This window comes from Bos indicus, chromosome 4 (assembly GCF_029378745.1).
Source record: "Bos indicus isolate NIAB-ARS_2022 breed Sahiwal x Tharparkar chromosome 4, NIAB-ARS_B.indTharparkar_mat_pri_1.0, whole genome shotgun sequence".
Classification (NCBI taxonomy): Eukaryota; Metazoa; Chordata; class Mammalia; order Artiodactyla; family Bovidae; genus Bos; species Bos indicus.
In genome coordinates this window covers 46,114,775-46,137,079 of record NC_091763.1, presented here as the reverse complement: position 1 = coordinate 46,137,079, position 22,305 = coordinate 46,114,775, and the positions used below count along the sequence as shown (strand labels likewise).

General features: G+C 38.3%; 1 protein-coding gene across 3 annotated transcripts in view; it reads right to left on the bottom strand.

Moving 5' to 3' along the window:
• Positions 1–22,305, bottom strand: part of LHFPL3 (LHFPL tetraspan subfamily member 3) — a 616,531-nt gene that overhangs the window by 334,636 nt on the left and 259,590 nt on the right. The gene's annotated exons all lie outside the window — the stretch shown is intronic.

Genomic DNA, 22,305 nt, shown 5'->3' with positions numbered 1-22,305 from the left:
GGGCCAGAGCTTGAGGATCAATGCCATGGTGCTCCCTGGGGCTGCAGTTGCAGGACAAGGGAAACTCTTGGTGGTGTCTAGTTTAAGAGGTATAGGGCTTTTACAAAACTAAGCTAGAGCAGCTCAGGATTGCCTGTGTAACCAGACTATGGTTATCATGGGGCTTCACATGAGTCATTGTTGATGTTTGGCACTTGGTTGCTTGGGTAAAAAAGAGACTGGGTCCCTGGGTCCTTTTCTCACCACTGCTACAAGGAAAAGAAGCCTGGTGTAGGTCCTCTGTGATGTTTCCGTAACACCTAGTACACATCTACAACACAGACCTTCTTCAGCATATTCAAGTATTAAATTTTTGATGTTTCTGTCATTAGACAGTGATAGGTACTTAGTTAATCCTTACATCTCCAGTGCTGGACAAAGTCTCTGGTATAGAAAAGGTTCTATACTGGTTAAATGAATGAGGGAGAGAACAGATAAAACGTGTGACAGGTTCTTTCACTCTCAAACCCCAATGCTGCTCTCACTTTAAAGAGAGGACAAAGGATTCATCAGTCAATTAAGGAACATCTAACATCATTACTCCGTCCTACTACTTCTTCCCCATTAGAACCAGTCTAAGAATTTCAGTTACACTTATAAGAAAAAGTTTATTTCCAAAATAGTACTTGAAAGCCACATTTAACTGAAATGATAATAAAAGGAAAGTAAATATAAAACCCTTTTGTGATAGAAACTATTAGTGGTAATTATGGTGATTCTACGTACATAGGTTTAAAAATCACACAAACTAGTAGAAATCTATAGGAATTACTCTCATTTATTATGTCACTAACTCTCAACTTGTGATCATTCAGATCGGAGCAAGAGCAAAGTTTTCTCTTTTAAAAGTAAAAAGTAGACACAGTTGGGAGAATATTTACCTATTAAAGAAAAGCCTTCAAGGCCTTTAGAAGCATTCACATACATGCAAAAGGGGCAATCACAATGCTAGCAGAAGCCAGTATGGTCAATATACAAAGCAATTTTATATACTGACTGAAAGAGGACAAATTCTAGTCAGAATTTCAGCAAAGATAATGCCAGTTCCTTTAAAATTAAGTCTATTTCAAGCTTTAATTAATTACTATTGTATTCCCTCTGAATTAATGCAAGTAAGTAACCACATTTTATTTTCTTCCACATATGTCAGTAGATGCAGGCTCTATTCGTCTATTTATATGTATAGTGAAGTAAAGCAAAGTAGACTTGAATAATCTAATGAGAATAATAAGCATTTAATTTCTTCCGGTATGACTATTATCGCAAGCCTGCAATCTACCTTTAATCAAGGGAGATCAATTTAAAGATGCATCTGCAAGTCTTAACTAAAATGCTTAATGATTCAGTTGTATCGAAGCTTGAAATATAAAGAGTGGAAACTTCATTTTGTAGTTAATTCTAAAGGCAGCTTTAATGAATATTCACAAAAAGAATGACTGAGTTGAATTAAGCAGTGTGCACAAGACATACAAAATGAACAATTATGCAAAAACAAGTTTAAATGGTAAGAAATACCTTAACATGCTTTGTATACAAATTAATAAAAGAATGTTACTTCTATCAAGCAAAGTATTATTGGCTGTGTCGCCTCATATATCCATTTATCATGCCATAGCTTTGTGACTTACACCCTGCATGAATTTATCTGGCAGGCAGATGACTATACTTGCTTTTAATGAGGGAAGAACAGAAGTGATAGTATTTGTGAATTCTTTAGTTCAACTAACATTGTTATTCAGTACTCAGATATGGGTTAGACATTGGGATTGATCCTGGGGATAAAACAGAAGAATAAGATAAGGTCACTGATTCCCTCAGGGAGCTTATAGTCACTTGGGGAGGATGGACATACAAAAAGATAATGATTTAGAGCTCATTAGTCACTGCAATAAACAGTGCAAAGGTCTAGCCATTTATCTTCTGGCAGTGAATGCTGGCCAAGTCTAAGAGTGTAAATCTTAGATTGTATTATTAGGTATTTGAATGCAGCCTTCATCTATAACAGTAGATCCTAAGATCACCAAGGCAGGTATGAAGTTCAGTGAAGAGCTTTGTGTCATGAGCTATGTTTTGTCATTAATGTGCCTTTAATCTACCTTGATACAAACAGATCTGAATAAAGTGATTTTTATTTCCTAATCTTTGATAACATTCTAAAAGATACAGGATTGCTATTGTTCTCTCTTTTTCACATTGGACAAAGGAACCTGGAAAGTGCTCACTTAGACTAGTAGCTACTCACCAATCATATTGAGATTAAAACCACAAATGGAGGAAACTACACTGGATGAAGATGCTGTTCCTTCTGAGTAGGATCTATGTGATCTGTCTCAACTGATCAATTCTACATATTTAAGTACGTCATGGGCTCACCGTGGAACTGGAGTTCACAGTGAAGGTCTTCGTTGACACCTCTTGACTAAACACATGCTTATGAGCCCTGAGAAGGTCCTACGCAGGGAGACTGGATCCTATGTGATGAAAATTAAAGAAGCAATTAGAAGTTTGGGCACTGTCATCACAGCTAGATAGAGGGCTCTTGCCTGCAGCAACAGGGAAGCCTAGGGAAGGCTTGCTCCAAACCATTTGCAGAAGAATCAGGTAAACAACTGTCCTCATATCTGCCATTATTTTCATACATGCCAGCAAAGGATGTTTGAAACAGATTCCACAAGAGGAAGGGGCATTTGGTGGGAGTATTCCATTAAAAAAACTATTTAAAAAAAAAAGCCAGTTTCTATCAAAGCAGTTCATATCACCCAGCATTTAGCAATCTTGATTGTTTAAAAAATAGAGAGTCATATGATGCACCTTAGGATTCTCTGCTACTTATTACAACATTACTCATTGGAGATATTGTAATCATAATATTACAAATGGAACTTAATTACAAAATAAAGTTTTCATTTTTCACTCTTGATACATCACTGTTCCTATTTACATCCTAACCAAATGCTATTAAGTGTAAAAAAACACAAATGATTCCCATTAACACAAAGCTTATAGTCTGGTGGGGAAAATGGGCTTCCCCATCTGAATTACAGAAAAAAATTCAAAATTTTAATAGTGCTCAGTGTTTTTTTTTTTTTTAACTTTATTTATTTTTAATTGAAGTATAATTGCTTTACACAATTGTGTTGGTTTCTACCAAACATCAACATGAATCAGTCATAGGTTTACCCATGTCCTCTCCCATCTGAACATCCCTCCCACCTCCCTCCACACCCACCCCTTTAGGTTGTCACTGAACCCCAGTTTGAGGTCCCTGAGTCATACAGCAAATTCCTATTGGCTACCTATTTTACAGATGGTGAGGTATGTTTCCATGTTCCTCTCTCCATACCTCCCATCTCCTTCCTTCCCACCCCAGGCGTGTCCATGAGTCTGTTCTCAATGTCTGTGTCTCCACTGTTGCCCTGCAAATAGGTTCATCAGTGCCATCTTTCTAGACTCCATGTATATGTGTTAATATACAATATTCATTGTTCTCTTTCTGACTGATTTCACTCTGTATAATAGGCTCTAGGTTCATCCAACTCATTGGGATGGACTCAAATAATTCCTTTTTATGGCTGAGTAATATTCCATTGTGTATATTCACCACAGCTTATTTATCCATTCATCTGTCAATGGACATCTAGGTTGCTTCTTTGTCCTAGCTATTGTAAATAGTGCTCAGTGTTTTTAAGAAGAGTTGTAGAGGGCTAAGAGAGCACCCATCAGGAATCCTAAATTTGGTCAAGAGGGCTGAGAGAAGTTTCCCCTGATGTTTAGGTAGAGACCTGGAGAATGACTAGGTAGAAGTGGGGTTGTCAGGGAGGCACAGAAAACAGCCCATGGAACAGTGCCTGTCACATAGTAGGCTCTTAATAAATGATTGCTTAATTAATAATGCAACAGCATGGGCTCTTTAGCCTTTTGCCAAAGCTGACAAGGGTACCATGATATCTTCAAGGCTATGATTATAAGTTTTCACTGCTCGAAGCTATGCTGTGAGGTCTACAGCAGCTTCAAAGACAAGTTTCTATTTATTATGAGGTATGCCATGGAAGTCCTGCAGGAATTGTTTCACACTGCTAAGAGTCAATTTCCAAGAAATTCATGCCCTTAGAGCAACTTGACCCTGAGAAGTTGTCAAGAGATTTCTGAAGCTGTTCCCCACAGACTGAGAGCATACAAGGAGAAACTATACCATTGAGTGTGAATTTAGTCATATGTACTGCAGATTACAACAGTCTAAACCTGTGGCAATGGCAACCCACTCCAGTACTCTTGCCTGGAGAATCCCATGGACGCAGGAGCCTGGTGGGCTGCCGTCTACAGGGTCGCACAGAGTCGGACACGACTGAAGTGACTTAGCAGCAGCAGCAGCAAACCTGTGGCAAATGATCCATACGCAGCATGTCCGAAATATGATTCCCTTCACTCCATGTGCAGCACACCTTTTGCTATAGTTTAATTTACCAAACCAAGTAGGAAAGATTTGTCAGGAAATCAAAGGTACCCTCTTACTCAAGTATGCTCTCTGTACTGGCTTGTTATCCTATTATAACAAGGCTTAAAATAGAAAAAAGATGATTATAAAATAATATTTCTTTGGGCTTAATGACTCCTCTTACCCTCACACCATGTTTTATGATTTTTATCTTTCTCTAATACTAAGTGAACCAGTGGCTTATGTAATCAAGTCTGCACTCTGATTTTTGCTTGAGTGGGTGGTTTTTCTAGCTACTAAAACAATAATTAATATGTTAACCTAAAACTCCATTATGGGCATCTGAAGCTTTTGAATCCTTGAGAGACAGAGTGGTACATAGAACTTTTTGCAAATTCATATATAGCAAGCTTGTGAAAAGCAGAGTCATCTTTTAAACTATTTAAACTGGTGTATGAGGCTCTGGCTTGCTAGTAGAGCATTAAGAGTCCCCTTACTCAACTCTCCTACCCCTCCAATAGCAAGTCTCTCTCATTTTTAAAAAATTGAGGTATAGTTGGTTTACAATGTTGGGCTAGTTTCAGTTACATAGCAAAGTGATTCACTGATACATACATATCTATTCTTTTTCAGATTATATTCCCCTGTAGGTTATTACAAAATACTGAGTACAGTTTCTTGTGCTATACAGCAGGTCATTGTTGGTTATCTATATTTTATATAGAGTAGTCTGTATATGTTAGGGCTTGCCAGGTGGTGCGATGGTAAAGGATCCACCTGCCAATGCAGGAGATCAAGAGACCTGGGTTCAATCTTTGGGTTGGGAAGATCCCCTGGAGAAGGGAATGGCAACCCACTCCAGAATTCTTGCCTGGAAAATTCTGTGGACAGAAGAGCCTGGTGGGCTACAGTCCGTGGGGTTGCCAAAGAGTTGGACATGACTGAGTGACTGAGTACGCATGCAGTGTGTATATGCTACTGGCAACTCTCAAAATGGAACTGGTCGCTGTGGTTATTCCCAGTTCATCTTCTCACTTTTCAGTTGGTGCACAAAAATGATGTTGCAACAAATGAAACTGACTTTGTGAAGGTAGAGGGAAAGCTCAGGTGTGGCTACATGAGAAGGAATGAGATTACAACACTTCTTGGACCATGTCTGGCTCCAGAGAGAACATCTGGGGATGGCCCCAGTGAACATCTGCTGAGCAGGGACCACAAGCTATTTTGTCTCGCCATCTCCAGGGCCCATTGTAGGGCCTGGCACACAAGCACTCACTGAATGAATGAATATTATGTTTGTTGAGCTGGATGGTGGAGAAGCAATAGGAAGTTAGGCAGCCTTAGAACTCCCAGGTGAAGGCAAGAACACTGGCCAGCAGCAAGGCTTCTGCAGTCATGGTGGGTATTGTGACTTGCCCTCTATGTCACTCAGATGACTTTCACAGTATGATTGCTGAATGTTTAATTTCTGGTAAAAATAAAATATCTTTAAACATTATTGCTTATATTTAAGTCCTCTTTTCTATCACCAGAGTCGTCTTCATTTTATAACTGATTGCATTACTCCTCCTGCTTAATACATTCAGGACTGTCAAATGCCTACCAGATAAAGTCCACACCTTGACAGAGCTTAAGACAGCTTTCATAATTTGAAACTTACCTAGTTCTCCAATTTGTCATCGCCTTAGAGACTTGACTCTGCATAAACTCAGCTACTTGTAATTCCACAACTGGGCCATTTCATGGGGCCTTAGGCTGCTGTTTATCTGTCTCCTTTTCCTTCCTCCCTTTGCTGAGCAATTGAACATCCACTTATCTTGTAAGACTCAACTCTGAACAAGTCTGACTCTACCTTTCTGGGTGGCCTTGTACACCCTTCTTCAGTGGCATGCATAAGGTGTCACTGAATTTGTTAGTTAACATAGATATCTCTGAATTTTAGACAGAGGCCTAGAGGCCTCCTGTCTGGGGCCACTTTCATATTCATTTCTGTATCTCAAGTGTATATCATATGGTAAATGCTCAAGCAGACTAAATGAATAAATAAATAACCCAATGAGCATTTCTCTCTGTGTTATTTTTGGCATCAAAATAGGAATAATTTGTCTCTTTTTTTCACACACAAACTAACCTCCACGTTTTATGTCTTTGATATGGAAAAGAATCTCTCAATAAGATACATTTGAAAAGAAAGGTCTTTTTCAACATTTCACATACTGCCAGAAGTGCCTACCAACTTTTCCAGTAGTTTTCCAGTTGATTCATCTGGGGCCTACAGATTGGGTTACCGTGCTCTGCTAGAAGAGCTTTTTTATAAAACACCCCTATATTGCCTGGCATATAACATAGGAGACTTATAAAGTGAAAGGAAAAGGAAAGAGAAGTCGCTCAGTCGTGTCTGACTCTTTGAGACCCCATGGATTGTAGCCTACCAGGCTCCTCCGTCCATGGGATTTTCCAGGCAAGAGTACTGGAGTGGGTTGCCATTTCCTTCTCCAGGGAATCTTCCCGGCCCAGGGATCGAACCTGGGTCTCCCTCACTGCAGGCAGACTCTTTACCCTCTAAGTCACCAGGGAAGTTATGTTTACCAAATCAATCACTTTTTAAAAAGTTACTACACTCATCTGTTGAGACTACCTTCCATAAAAATGAAGTGAGTAGATAATGCTAATTCTAAAATATTTAAGATGTTTTCACTTCTTGGAAATTTTAATAGAATATTTAAATTAAATTTTCTTAAAAAGTATACAACTTTTAAGAAAGGGAATCTGGGGACTTTCCTGGTGGTCCAGTGGCCAAGACTCTGAGCTCCCAATGCAAGGGGCCCAGTTTCAATCCCTGCTCAGGGAACTAGATCCCATATGTTGTAACTAAGACCCAGCACAGCCAAATAAATAAATATTGAAATAAGAAAGGGAATCTGGGACAGGGGAGATGAAAAAAACATAATTTAAGTCATTTCAAATTCCTACTTTGTAATACTTTGTACAATCAATTATTTTTTGAGCAGGAAGGATAATTTATGTTGTGTTATCTCTTCTCTTTAAAATACAGAAGAAAAGATGGGGGCACAGATAACATCAGGGAAGAAAAACTAGTGGGGGGGGCAAGTGGTATGTGAATTATAAAAGTTGCTTTTGGCTCTCTAAAAGATGGAAGAAGTATATGTGAGAAGAAAGAATACTTGCTCTTCTCTAACTTGCTTTCCCCATGATCCTCAACTCCTCCTTTCTCTTTCTCCATTAGAACTGTCTAATTCTTAAGGCTTCTCTAGGTTCAAATTCGAACACACCTTCTTTTATTTCCCCCTTCCAAATGAACATAAATGAGTTTTATTTTCATGCTTCACCTTCCCCATAATTTATACATGTTCTGATATCCTAATTCAGATTTTCATTCTATTCATTTTTCACATTAATTCTCAACTGACTGACCCTCTTCATCTGTAATTATTACCATGAAGGTTTTGAATATCATTAAACTCTTCTCAATGGCTGTGTTAACTTTAAGGTAATTTGATTAATTCAGCAAGTCACTGGTAGATGCAAAACTAACACCTCACTGAATTTGTGCATTATCAGTATTTTGCAGTAACTAAGTATGAAAGATAAATTAAATCCTCAGGGACCAGATTTTTAAAAGGCTGGTTGTTTCCCTGCAAGATTTTAAGTAATTCTGCTAAGCTTTAAAAAGTACGTTCTAAATTGTTTTCCCCAGAATTACAACAGAACAATCTTCTGAATTCCCCTGCAGTCTTGGTTTAATAACTTTTCATTTATGTGCAGTGTGTATATTTGCAGGGCTCGGTCAAAGGTTCTTCACTTGGGAAAACACAATGACTTGGAGGCAGCAAAAGTTATCAACTGATAAATTGTAGAACAATGTAACCTGCCAAGGTCCTCCTCATGCAAAGGCTTCTGCTTTCTTCATCCCTTCAGTTCAGTTCAGTTCAGTTGCTCAGTCGTGTCCGACTCCTTGCGACCCCATGAATCACGGTACGCCAGGCCTCCCTGTCCATCACCAATTCCCGGAGTTCACTCAAACTCATGTCCATCGAGTCAGTGATGCCATCCAGCCATCTCATCCTCTGTTGCTCCCTTTTCCTCTTGCCCCCAATCCCTCCCAGCATCAGAGTCTTTTCCAATGGGTCAACTCTTTGCATGAGGTGGCCAAAGTACTGGAGTTTCAGCTTTAACATCACTTCATCCCTTATCCCAGTACAAAGCCAGGTTACTATGCATGTGTGTATGTGTGTGTGTCCGGGACAAAGCCAAGTTACTGTGTATGTGTGGGTATGTTTCCCTAGTACCACTTCCTACATGAGCTGCATTATGTTCAAATACAGTAGCTTTGGATTAAAATGATAAAGCAAGTGATGTAGAGTGCTGAAGAGCCCCATGCAGATCTTGACAAAAGTAAGGCCTGTTCATGGTGTGTGTGTGTGTATGTGTGTGTGTGTGTGTGTTAGTTGCTCAGTCATGTCCGAGTCTTTGTGACCCCATGGACTGTAGCTCGCCAGGCTCCTCTGTCCATGGAATTCTCCAGGCAAAAATACTGGAATGGGTTGCCGTGCCCTTCTCCAGGGGATCTTCCTGACCCAGGGATCGAACCTAGGTTTCCTGCACTGCAGGCAGATTCTTTACCATCTGAGCCACCTCACGGTAAATGTCAACATCTTCTTTTAGAGGAACAAATAGTTAGCTAAAATGTTTTTATGGGTAGAATGGGAGTCACCAGGTGCTACAAGAATCCGTGACAAGCCCATGGTACAGAAGAGACAGAAGGCAGATAATAAAATGAGGAAAGGAAGTGCAGGTAGCAGATGATACAGGATTGTTAGTAGCAGAGAAGGGAGAGTATATGAGAAATGAAAAAGTGCTAATCATGGCAGACACACATGAGGCTCAGGAGCCACTGAGGGATGACAGTGAGATGTAATTGCTGCTCTTTATGTATATGCATAAGGCTTTAGTGTAAAAATAAAACATAAACCAAAATAAAATCCAAAATATGTCATCTACATTGGTAAGCCTACTCAACATTTCCTAGTTGATTTAGGTTCATCAAATTCATTGAGTTATTTTGGTGACTTCTGTTTATTCTGCGGACTAGTATGACCGGTGAGTTTTTTCTTCTAAGTACCTACTTAAATGATAATTTTAATTAAATGCTAGGAAACAGAATAAAATCATGTTAAAACTTTATTAATAAAGATTTAGTACATTATTTTCTATTTACCTGCTTGACTAAAGGGGTAAAAAGGAATGTGTGCAATGTTTTGGTTTGGACAAGTCTATCTTGGCAGTACTTTAAAATATCACCTATCCAGATACTCTGTAAAATGGTTCTAGAAGTGCCAGACCAGCTACTGAATGATTTTCAGTTTTTTATCTGGTTTTATTAAAAATAATATACAATAAATGAAAAGAAAACCCTTACCAAAATAATGTGATTCATCATATTACAGGCCTCAAACAGACATATAATCTCAATAGATATAAAGAAGCATTTGATAAAATTCAACAAATGGGAAAGATTAGATATCTCTTAAAGAAAATTAGAGATACCAAGGGAACATTTCATATAAAGATGGGCACAATAAAGGGCAAAACTGGTAAGGAGCTAACAGAAGCAGAAGATATTAAGAAGAGGTGGCAACAATACACAGAAGAACTATACAAAAAAGATCTTCATGACCCAGATAACCATGATGGTGTGATCACTCACCTAGAGCCAGACGTCTTGGGGTGCAAAGTCAAGTGGGCCTTAAGAAGCATCACTACAAACAAAGCTAGTAGAGGTGATGAAATTCCAGCTGAGCTATTTCAAATCCTAAAAGACGATTTTGTGAAAGTGCTGCACTCAATATGCCAGCAAATTTGGAAAACTCAGCAGTGACCACAGGACTGGAAAAGGTCAGTTTTCATTCCAATCCCAAAGAAAGGCAATGCCAAATAATGTTCAAACTACTGAACAATTGTACTCATTTTACACGTTAGCAAAGTAATGCTCAAAAGTCTCCAAGCTAGACTTCAACAGTATATGAACCATGAACTTCCAGATGTTCAAGCTGGATTTAGAAAAGGCAGAGGAACCAGAGATCAAATTGCCAACATCTGCTGGATCATCAAAAAAACAAGAGAATTCCAGAGAAACATATACTTCTGCTTCACTGACTCTGCTAAATCCCTTGACTGTGTGCATCACAGCAAACTGTGGAAAATTCTGAGAAATGGGAATACAAGACTACCTTACCCACCCATACAGATTACCTCAGAAATCTGTATGCAGGACAAGAAGCAACAGAGAGAACAGGACATGGAACAATGGACTGGTTCTAAATTGGGAAAGAAGTACATCAAGGCTATATATTGTCACCCTATTTACTTAACTTACATGTAGAGCACATCATGCAAAACTCTGGGCTGGATGAAGTACAAGCTGGAATCAAGATTGATGGGAGAAAGTATCAATAACCTCAGATATGCACATGACATCACCCTTATAGCAAGATAACAAAGAGGAACTGAAGAGCCTCTTGAGGAAGGTGAAAGAGGAGAGTGAAAAAGTTGGCTTAAAACTCAACATTCAAAACACTATAATCATGGCATCTGGTCCCATCACTTCATGGCAAATAGATGGGGAAACAATGGAAACAGTGAGAGACTTTATTTTCTTGAGCTCCAAAATCACTATAGATGGTGACTGCAGCCATGAAATTAAAAGACACTTGTTCCTTGGAAGAAAAGCTATGACCAACCTAGACAGCATATTAAAAAGCAGAGACATTACTTTGCCAACAAAGGTCCATAGAATCAGAGCTATGGTTTTTCCAGTATGGATGTGAGAGTGGGACCATGTAGAAAGCTGAGCACCAAAGAATTGATGCTTTTGAACTGTGGTGTTGGAGAAGACTCTTGAGGGTCCCTTGGAATGCAAGTAGATCAAACCAGTCAATCATAAGGAAATCAGTCATGAATATTCATTGGAAGGATTGATGTTGAAGCTGAAACTCCAATACTTTGGCCACCTGATGCGACATACTGACTAGTTAGAAAAGACCCTGATGCTGGGAAAGATTGAAGGCAGAAGAAGAAGGCAATGACAGAGGATGAGATGGTTGGATGGCATAACTGACTCAATGGACATGAGTTTGAGCAAACTCTGGGAGTTGGTGATGGAGAGGGAAGACTGGCATGCTGCAGTCCATGGGATCACAGAGTCAGATACAACTGAACCACTAAACTGAACTGATTCATAATGAATATTAGCAAAAATAAAAATAGGAGAGTAATTCTTTAATCCAGTAAAGAGTATCTATGAAAAACCTACAGGTAACATCATACTCAGGCTTCTCAGGTGGCACTAGTGGTAAAGAACTGCCTGCCAATGTAGGAGACATAAGAGACAAGGGTTTGATTACTGGATCAGGAAGATTCCCTGGAAGAGGGCATGGCAACCTACTCCAGTATTCTTGCCTGGAGAATATTCAGGACAGAGGAGCCTTTTGGGCTCTATAGTCTATAAATCTATAGTCTATAAGGTCACAAAGAGTTAGACATGACTGGAATGATTTAGCACACACAACATCACACTCAGTGGAGAAATATGGAGTACAATTTCCAATGATCAGAAACCAAACAAAGATGTCCATTCTCACTGCTTACATTATTTTGGAGACTCAGTTCAGTTCAGTTCAGTCAGTTTAGTCGCTCAGTCATGTCCGACTCTTTGCGACCCCATGAATCGCAGCACGCCAGGCCTCCCTGTCCATCACCAACTCCCGGAGTTCACTCAGACTCATGTCCATCGAGTCGGTGATGCCATCCAGCCATCTCATCCTCTGTCATCCGCTTCTCCTCCTGCCCCCAATCCCTCCCAGCATCAGAGTCTTTTCCAATGAGTCAACTCTTCGCATCAGGTGGCCAAAGTACCAGAGTTTCAGCTTTAGCATCATTCCTTCCAAAGAAATCCCAGGGCTGATCTCCTTCAGAATGGACTGGTTGGATCTCCTTGCAGTCCAAGGGACTCTCAAGAGTCTTCTCCAACACCACAGTTCAAAAGCATCAATTCTTCGGTGGTCAGCTTTCTTCACAGTCCAACTCTCACATCCATACATGACCACTGGAAAAACCATAGCCTTGACTAGACGGACTTTTGTTGGCAAAGTAATGTCTCTGCTTTTCAATATGCTCTCTAGGTTGGTCATAACTTTTCTTACAAGGAGTAAGCGTCTTTTAATTTCATGGCTGCAGTCACCATCTGCAGTGATTTTGGAGCCCCCCCAAATAAAGTCTGGCACTGTTTCCACTGTTTCCCCATCTATTTCCCATGAAGTGATGGGACTGGATGGACTAGTCAGGGCATTAAGGTAAGAAAAAGAAATAACAGGCTTAGAGTTTGAAAAGAGTTTAAAAACTTACTTCTATTTACAAATGGTACAATTACTTTAGAAGGATATATTAACTAATTTAAAAAATAATTATTATTAAAGAATCAATAGATCACTGATAAAATCAAAGAGGAAATCAACAAATACCTGGAGATAAATGAATGAGCACACAATGATCCAAAATTTATGGTATACAGCAAAAGAAGTTCTAAGTAGGAAGTTTATTGCAATACTAGCTTACCTCAGGAAATAAGAAAAATATAAAATAAACAACCTTACCTTATATCTAAAGAGGCTAGAAAAAGAATGACAACAATAACAACAACAAATTCCCTAAAGTTAGGAGGAAAGAATGAAACAAATCATAAATATCAGAGTAGAAATAAAATAAAGGTGAAAAGATCAATGAAACTAAGAGCTGGTTCCTTAAAAAGATAAAATTAAATAACTTTTAGCCAGATTCATAAGGAATAAAAGAAAGAGGGCCTAAATCAAAAAAATCAGGAACAAAATAAGCTAAGTTACAACTGACACCATAGAAATACAAATAATAAGAGACTATTAAGAGCAAGTATGTGCCAAAAAAAAAAAAAAAAAAAGGACAATCTAGAAGAAATGGACAAGTTTGCAGAAATGTACAATCTTCTGAGACCGAACATGGAAGAAATAGAAAATATGAACAGACCAATTACCAGTAGTTAAATTGAATCAGTAATGAGGAAAACTTCCAACAAACAAAAGTCCAGGACCAAATGACTTCACAGGTGAATTCTACCAAACATTAAGAGAAGAGTTAACACCTCTCCTTCTCAAATTATTCCAAAAAATTGCAAAGAGAAGAATGCTTTCAAATTCATTCGAGGAAGCCAGGGTCACCCCGACACCAAAACCAGACAAAGATATCATAAAAAAGAAAATTACAGGCCAATATCACTGATGAACATAGATGTAAAAATCCTTAACAAAAATGATAGCAAACCAAATCCAGTAATACATCAAAAGGATCTTATATAATAATCAAGTGAGATTTATCCTAGGGATGTAAAGATTTTCCACTATTGGCAAATCAATCAATATGATACATCATATTAACAAATTGAAGAATACAAATCATATGATCATTTCAATAGATGCAGAAAAAGCTTTTGAAAAAATTCAACATTTATGGTATAAAACTCTCCATAAAGTGGTATAGAGAAAATATACATCAACATAATAAAGGTGATATAAGACAACATAGTAAAGGTGATATAAGACAAGCTCTTAACAATACCCAGTTGTGGATGTGACTAGTGAGAGAAGCAAGGTCCCATGCTGTAAAGAGCAATATTGCATAGGAACCTGGAACGTTAGGTCCATGAATCAAGGCAAATTGGAAGTGGTCAAACAGGAGATAGCAAGAGTGAACATTGGCATTCTAGGAATCAGCAAACTAAAATGGACTGGAATGCATGAATTTAACTCAGATGACCACTATATCTACTACTGCAGGCAGGAATCCCTTAGAAGAAATGGAGTAGCCATCATGGTCAACAAAAGAGTCCGAAATGCAGTACTTGGATGCAATCTCAAAAATGACAGAATGATCTCTGTTCATTTCCAAGGCAAACCATTCAATATCACATTAACCAAGTCTATGCCCTGACCAGTAACGCTGAAGAAGCTGAAGTTGACGGTTCTATGAAGACCTACAAGACCTTTTAGAACTAACACCCAAAAAAGATGTCCTTTTCATTATAGGGGACTGGAATGCAAAAGTAGGAAGTCAAGAAACACCTGGAGTAACAGGCAAATTTGGCCTTGGAATACGGAATGAAGCAGGGCAAAGGCTAATAGAGTTTTGTAAAGAGAATGCACTGGGAATAACAAATACCATCTTCCAACAACACAAGAGAAGACTCTACACATGGACATCACCAGATGGTCAACACTGAAATCAGATTGATTCTATTCTTTGCAGCCAACGATGGAGAAGCTCTATACAGTCAGCACAAACAAGACCAGGAGTTGACTGTGGCTCAGATTATGATCTCCTTATTGTCAAATTCAGACTTAAATTTAAGAAAGTGGGGAAAACCACTAGACCATTCAGGTATGACCTAAATCAAATCCCTTATGATTATGCAGTGGAAGTGAGAAATAGATTTAAGGGACTAGATCTGATAGAGTGCCTGATGAACTATGGACTGAGGTTCATGACACTGTACAGGAGACAGGGATCAAGACCATCCCCGTGGAAAAGAAATGCAAAAAAGCAAAATGGCTGTCTGGGGAGGCCTAACAAATGGCTGTGAAAAGAAGAGAAGTGAAAAGCAGAGGAGGAAAGGAAAGATATAAACATCTGAATGCAGAGTTCCAAAGAATAGCAAGGAGAGATAAGAAAGCCTTCCTCAGCAATCAATGCAAAGAAATAGAGGAAAACAACAGAATGGGAAAGACCAGAGATCTCTTCAAGAAAATTAGAGATAACAAGGGAACATTTCATGCAAAGATGGGCTCGATAAAGGACAGAAATGGTATGGACCTAACAGAAGCAGAAGATATTAAGAGGTGGCAAGAATACACAGACGAACTGTACAAAAAAGATCTTCAGGACCCAGATAATCATGATGGTGTGATCACTTACCTAGAGCCAGACATCCTGGAATGGGAAGTCAAGTGGCCCTTAGGAAGCATCACTACAAACAAAGCTAGTGGAGGTGATGGAATTCCAGTTGAGCTATTTCAAATGCTGAAAGATGATGCTGTGAAAGTGCTGCACTCAATATGCCAGCAAATGTGGAAAACTCAGCAGTGGCCACAGGACTGAAAAGGTCAGTTTTCATTCCAATCCCAAAGAAAGGCAATGCCAAAGAATGCTCAAACTACCACACAATTGCACTCATCTCACACGCTATTAAAGTATTGTCCAAAATTTTCCAAGCCAGGCTTCAGCAATATGTAAACCGTGAATTTCCAGATATTCAAGCTGGTTTTAGAAAAGGCAGAGGAACCAGAGATCAAATTGCCAACATCTGCTGGATCATGGAAAAAGCAAGAGAGTTCCAGAAAAACATCTATTTCTGCTTTATTGACTATGCCAAAGCCTTTGACTGTGTGGATCACAATAAACTATGGAAAATTCTGAAAGACATGGGAATACTAGACCACCTGACCTGCCTCTTGAGAAATTTGTATGCAGGTCAGGAAGCAACAGTTAGAACTGGACATGGAACAACAGACTGGTTCCAAATAGGAAAAGGAGTACGTCAAGGCTGTATATTGTCACCCTGCTTATTTAACTTCTTTGCAGAGTACATCATGAAAAACACTGGGCTGGAAGAAGCACAAGCTGGAATCAAGATTGCTGGGAGAAATATCAATAACCTCAGATATGCAGATGACACCACCCTTATGGCAGAAAGTGAAGAGGAACTAAAGAGCCTCTTGATGAAAGTGAAAGTGGAGAGTGAAAAGTTGGCTTAAAGGTCAACATTCAGAAAACGAAGACATTGCATCTGGTCCCATCACTTCATGGGAGATAGATGGGAAAACAGTGTCAGACTTTATTTTCCTGGGCTCCAAAATCACTGCAGATGGTGATTGCAGCCATGAAATTAAAAGACGCTTACTCCTTGGAAGGAAAGTTATGACAAACCTATATAGAATATTCCAAAGCAGAGACATTACTTTGCCAACAAAGGTCCATCTAGTCAAGGCTATGGTTTTTCCTGTGGTCATGTATGGATGTGAGAGTCGGACCGTGAAGAAAGCTGAGTACCAAAGAATTGATGCTTTTGAACTGTGGTGTTGGAGAAGACTCTTGAGAGTCCCTTGGACTGCAAGGAGATCCAAGTAGTCCATTCTAAAGGCAATCAGTCCTGGGTGTTCTTTGGAAGTAATGATGCTAAAGCTGAAACTCCAGTACTTTGGCCACCTCATGCAAAGAGTTGACTCATTGGAAAAGACTCTGATGCTGGGATGGATTGGGGGCAGTAGGAGAAGGGGACGACAGAGGATGAGATGGCTGGATGGCATCACTGACTCTATGGACATGAGTTTGAGTCAACTCCGGTAGTTGGTGATGGACAGGGAGGCCTGGCGTGCTGCGATTCATGGGGTCGCAAAGAGTCGGACACGACTGAGCAACTGAACTGAACTGAAGACAAGCTCACAGTGACCATCATACTCAGCTGTGGAAAGGTGAAAGCATTTCCTCTAAGGTCAAGAACAAGACAAGGATGCCCACTCTTATCACTTTTACTCAACACATTATTGGAAGTCCTAACCACAGCAATCAGAGAAAAAAAAAAAAAAGGAATCCAAATAGGAAAGGAGGAAGTAAAACTATCATTGTACATCAACTATACCTCAAAAATATATTAAAATTAATAATTAGAATTTAGTAAGTTAGTTATAAGGTCAACATACAAAAATCAATAACATTTTTATATATTAGCAATGAAAAATGCGATTAAATAACATTTCTCCTAATATGAGTTTCAAAAAACAATATAAAAAGGATTGGAAAAGAGGAACAAATTTTTAAAAGATGTACAAACCTCTGTACTAAAGACTACAAGGTACCATCATGAGAAATTAAAGAAGACTAAACAAACAGGGGACATATGTATGTTTAAATAAAGAAACAAACAGTTGGCCAACCAGAGGTGTAAAATTGGTATAGATTTTAAAGGCTCAAGAGACAGTTTTCTATGACAGTTAACCTGGGGTATCCTCTAATGCACATTAATGAAGTCTCCTTTATGTACAGTTGGGAAGGTCCCCTGAGGAGGAAATGGCAACCCACTCCAGTATTTTTGCCTAGAGAATCCCATGGACAGAGGAGCCTGGCGGGCTACAGTCCATGGGGTCGCAAAAAGTCGGACACGACTGAGCGACTAATACTAATACTTACTGTGTGTTTGGATTGGAAGACAGGTAAGATACCAGTATTTCTTAAATTGGTCATAGATTTAATGCGATTTTTATAATAACACTATTGAGACTTTCTTTGACAAAATGAACAAGTTAATTAAAAATTTGTATGGACATGCAAAGTATCTAGACCATCCAAAGCAACATGGAAAGAAGGAACAAAGTTACTGGACTTTAATACTTTAAAATCTACTATCAAGCTATATTAAGTAATACAGCATAGCATTTCATCAGAACAGACAAAAACAGATCAATGAAACAGAAGAGAGAGCCCAAATATAGACCCACATTTATATAGTTATTTGCTTTTTGATAAATTGTACCAAGATAATTGAACAGGGAAAAGAAAGTCTTTCAACAAATAAGACTGGAACAACTGGATATCTGTAAACTTCATCACAAACAAAAATTAAATCAAGATGGATCATAGCCTCAAATATAAAAGCTAAAACTATAAAACCTCTAGAAGGAGACAAAGGAGAATATCTATATAAACTGGGGGTTGGAAAGGTTTCTTAGATTGGATACAGTGCATATGCATAAAATTGTAAAAACTGATAAATTTGTCTTCATTAAAATTAAAACTTCTGTTCATCAAAGGACACTGCTAAGAAAATGAAGATGCCAGCCACACAATGGGAGAAGTATTTATAAAACGTGCATAAGACGAGGAACTTATATCTAGATTATAAAAAATCTTCTACTCAAAAATAAATGGCAAACAAATCAATAAAAATGGGAAATATCTGAATCAAAACCTTAAAAAGGAAGATATATGAATGGCCAATAAGCACATGAACAAATGCTCAACATCATTAGGCTTTGGGGATTTGCAAATGAAACCATATCACTAAACATCCACCAGATTATCACTACACATCCACCAGAATGGCTGACACTAAAAAGACTGATGATTTTAAATGTTGGTAAAGATGTGGAACTCTCATACTTTGCTGATGGAAGTGTGCAATAGTCCAACCACTTTGGAAAACATTCTGGCAGTTTCTTATAAAACTAAACATACCTTACCCTGTGACCTAGCAATTTCATTCTTAGTTTCTTACACAAGGGAAATGAAACATATTCACACAAAGATGAAGAAAAATTCATGACATCTTTATTTGCAATGTTCGTTAACTGGAAATAACCCAGAAGAGTACGCAGGAATGCTAATCAACATAAAAATAACTAGGATACATGCAACAACATGAATGGATCTCAAAAACATTACACTTAGTGAAAGAAGCCCTATACAAAAGAATTCATCCAATTTTTTATATGAAGCTTTAGAACACACAAAATAATCTGTTGTGGAAAAAATCAACAGTGGATGCCTCAGACAGTAGAAGTTAGGACTGACTGAGAAAAGTATGGGTGAACTTTCTGGGGTGATAAAAATGTTCTATCCTTTTATGGGTGTTTGAGTTACAGGGGTATGCATTTGAATGGTATGCTTAAGACCCATACTTTATAATGAAATATTGAACTCTAGTTAATGATACACATGCTGAAGTGTGTAGGTGTGGAAGTCACTGACATTTACAACTCATCTTGAAATATCTAAAAAGTAAGATGGATTGATAGATGGAAAGGTATATGATAAAGCACAAACATGTTAACAATTCTAGAATATAGATGGCAAGTACAAGGGTGATTATGGCACAATCTTCCAACTTTGCTTATGTTTGAAAATTTTCATAATAAAATGTGTAGGAAAAAATAATAACATGTATTACAGTTGTTGCCTGTGATAGACTGTGCTCCTGGGCTACATGAATAGTCACTGATAATTAGCTTATGTCAGCACTTCAGAGGGAACCTGACTGGTCAGCTGAAAGGCATTTATTAAGCATGAAAAGATTCTCAGAACTTATTTTGACTAAAGATGAGTGAGTGTTTTAATTTCCATGAGAGTCTTTGCCAGTACATCCCTGGGTATATCACCTTTCAACTTAGGACTGAACATTGAGAGGTCTTATGGCACAGAATCTAACATGAACAGTTAACAATTTAAGGACGCCTGGCTGGGCAGTGGGGCTGTGGATATAACAGCCAAAGGCAGAATCTGTCTGTGAAAGGTGGTAATCCATGTTCAGATGTCTCATGAAGTGGGATGGAAAGTGACAAGGATTATAACTGAAGTGGGCTCATCACAAGGCGGCTCCACAGGGGCCTCTCAGTAGGGGAGCTCACTAGGAGTTATCTGTGTCTGGAAGAAACCTTTTCAGAACAAGTCTATAACACTGCAAATCTTCAAACATAAAACACAGTGACTCTTTCTGAAACCTCTTTCCCAGAAAAGCTAACTGACTATAACTTTTATTGACATCTGACACACAAACAGCCAATATTAAGTGATTTAGAAAAAATGTCTTAAATAATTATCCTTTATTGCATTTCTTTATCTGAGGTACTGTTTTTCCTGATACTCAATATATGCCACAATAGAAGATGATATGCCAGCAGAATTTCTTTTTGTTTTTCCATAGAAAAACAGACCCAAATGTATTTTTCTCACTTCATGGTTGAGGGCAGGAGAATCTGTATTACTGTGGAAAAGATTTAAGTATTTATTAAAGATGTCAGAATGCATTAGGGGTCTTGAGGCAAAATGGACACAGTGATGGTTTTCTAGAGAATACAAGGTGATAATGAGAGTGACCACTCACAGAAGCCACAGCTCAATATGCCTCGCATTATGGAGAATAAACTCCACCTCCAACTTAGTCATTAGAATTTATAGAAGGCACAGATTATGAAATTTCTAACAAAACCAATTATCAGAAAGAAAGCGGGTGATACCATCTATAGGTCTAAGAACTTCTATATGAAATAATTGGTTTTGCACACACACATATTCACTTATACACATGTACCCATATGTTTACATATATACATTTATAAATATACAAACTATATATATTCATATTTATATTATATAATGCTGGAATTTAAACCACCATAGCCAATTCTCCCAAATGTAGAATATGATGTGTTTTGAAACAGAAAGTATATTGGACTAGACTTTTAAAACTATTCCAAATTAAAATCTTAAACAAGTGTTAAAAGCTATATTAAAGGTGAGATAATAATAGTACAAATCAGATTTACATTGGTTGGAAACATATTTGAGCATGGACACAAGAGAAAGTATGCAGCTACTTTGCCTGTGTCCTGCTTCCCCTACTTCCATGCTCTTAGCTTGGAGAATTCTTCTCAAGGCATGATTAGAAAGACCCTCCAAGTACTTATGAAAATTTCATTTACATGAGCTATCTAATTTTAGTTGCCCCTAGAAACACTTCCACAAAACTACATTTTAATGCCATGATCACTAGTTTCCGTTCTCTAAGGGTTTAGGTTACTACTACCTTGGCACTGAGCTTCCCAGGTGACTCAGCGGTAAAGAATCCACCTGCCAATGCAGGAGATACAGAAGACAAGAGTTTGATCCCTGGGTTGAGAAGATCCCCTGGAAGAAGAAATGGCAACCCACCCCAGTATTCTTGCCAGGAGAATCCCATGGACAGAGGAGCATGGTGGGCTGTACTCCACGGGGTCGCAAAGAGTCGGACGTGACTGAACATGCATGTACCTTGGCTCTACCATCTCAGTTATCACTTCTGTACCTGCTTGACTTCCTATCTTGTGAAAATATGTTGAAACCTTTCATCTACTGGAGTGGCCTTTCTAGTTTTTTTGCACAGAGTGTGTAGGTGGTAGTTGTACTATTTTATTCCTGCCCTGCCATTTTATTGGGGTTTCAGGGGAAGACTGCTTCACTTAATTGGTATGTTTTTAGAAAAACCTAGAGTCAAATTTGCACTTGCATTGCAGCAGCTAGCCTTAGCCTCAGTTTTTTCACTTCTAATTATTTTTCATCTATTTTTTAAAATCCTTATTATAATTTTCCTAATTTACTTTATTTCGTCAATCTAAGATTATAAAACAATATTAGTCTATGAACCACAAAGAAAGAAAAAATTCTGTCAATTAGCCTAAGAAACTATGTTAAGATCTGTTGATATTAAAACACACATTGACTTCAGAGGGACAAAAATGAGAAAAAATGCATTTTTAGAAATGATAAGACATGGTATCTGTTTTGTATTGTTTGCTCCTCAAATTCTGTTTGGAGGCAGGTGGAATGTTTATAACAAATGACTGAATGAGCCTGCACATTGCATGGGGGTTCCACTTGGTTGGGTGAGCTATTGGCAAAAAGGACAGAATGACTATCTCTGGCACTTGTGTTGGTACCCTGGTCACATAAGAGACACAGACCGGCGATTCTGAGGTGCACATAATAACAATCTCTCCTCTGATATCTGTATCTTTAAACCCCACAGCAACTATAGCCCTTCCAAATGATATACAGAGAATAAAAATTTATGGAATTAATCTCCAAATAAATGATGAACTTACAGAAGAAAGTTTTATGTGAACCTTTATTGGCTACTTTTAAAATAAGAGGCCAAGTTAAACCATCGATTAAATTTAAGGTATTTTGATATCATTTAA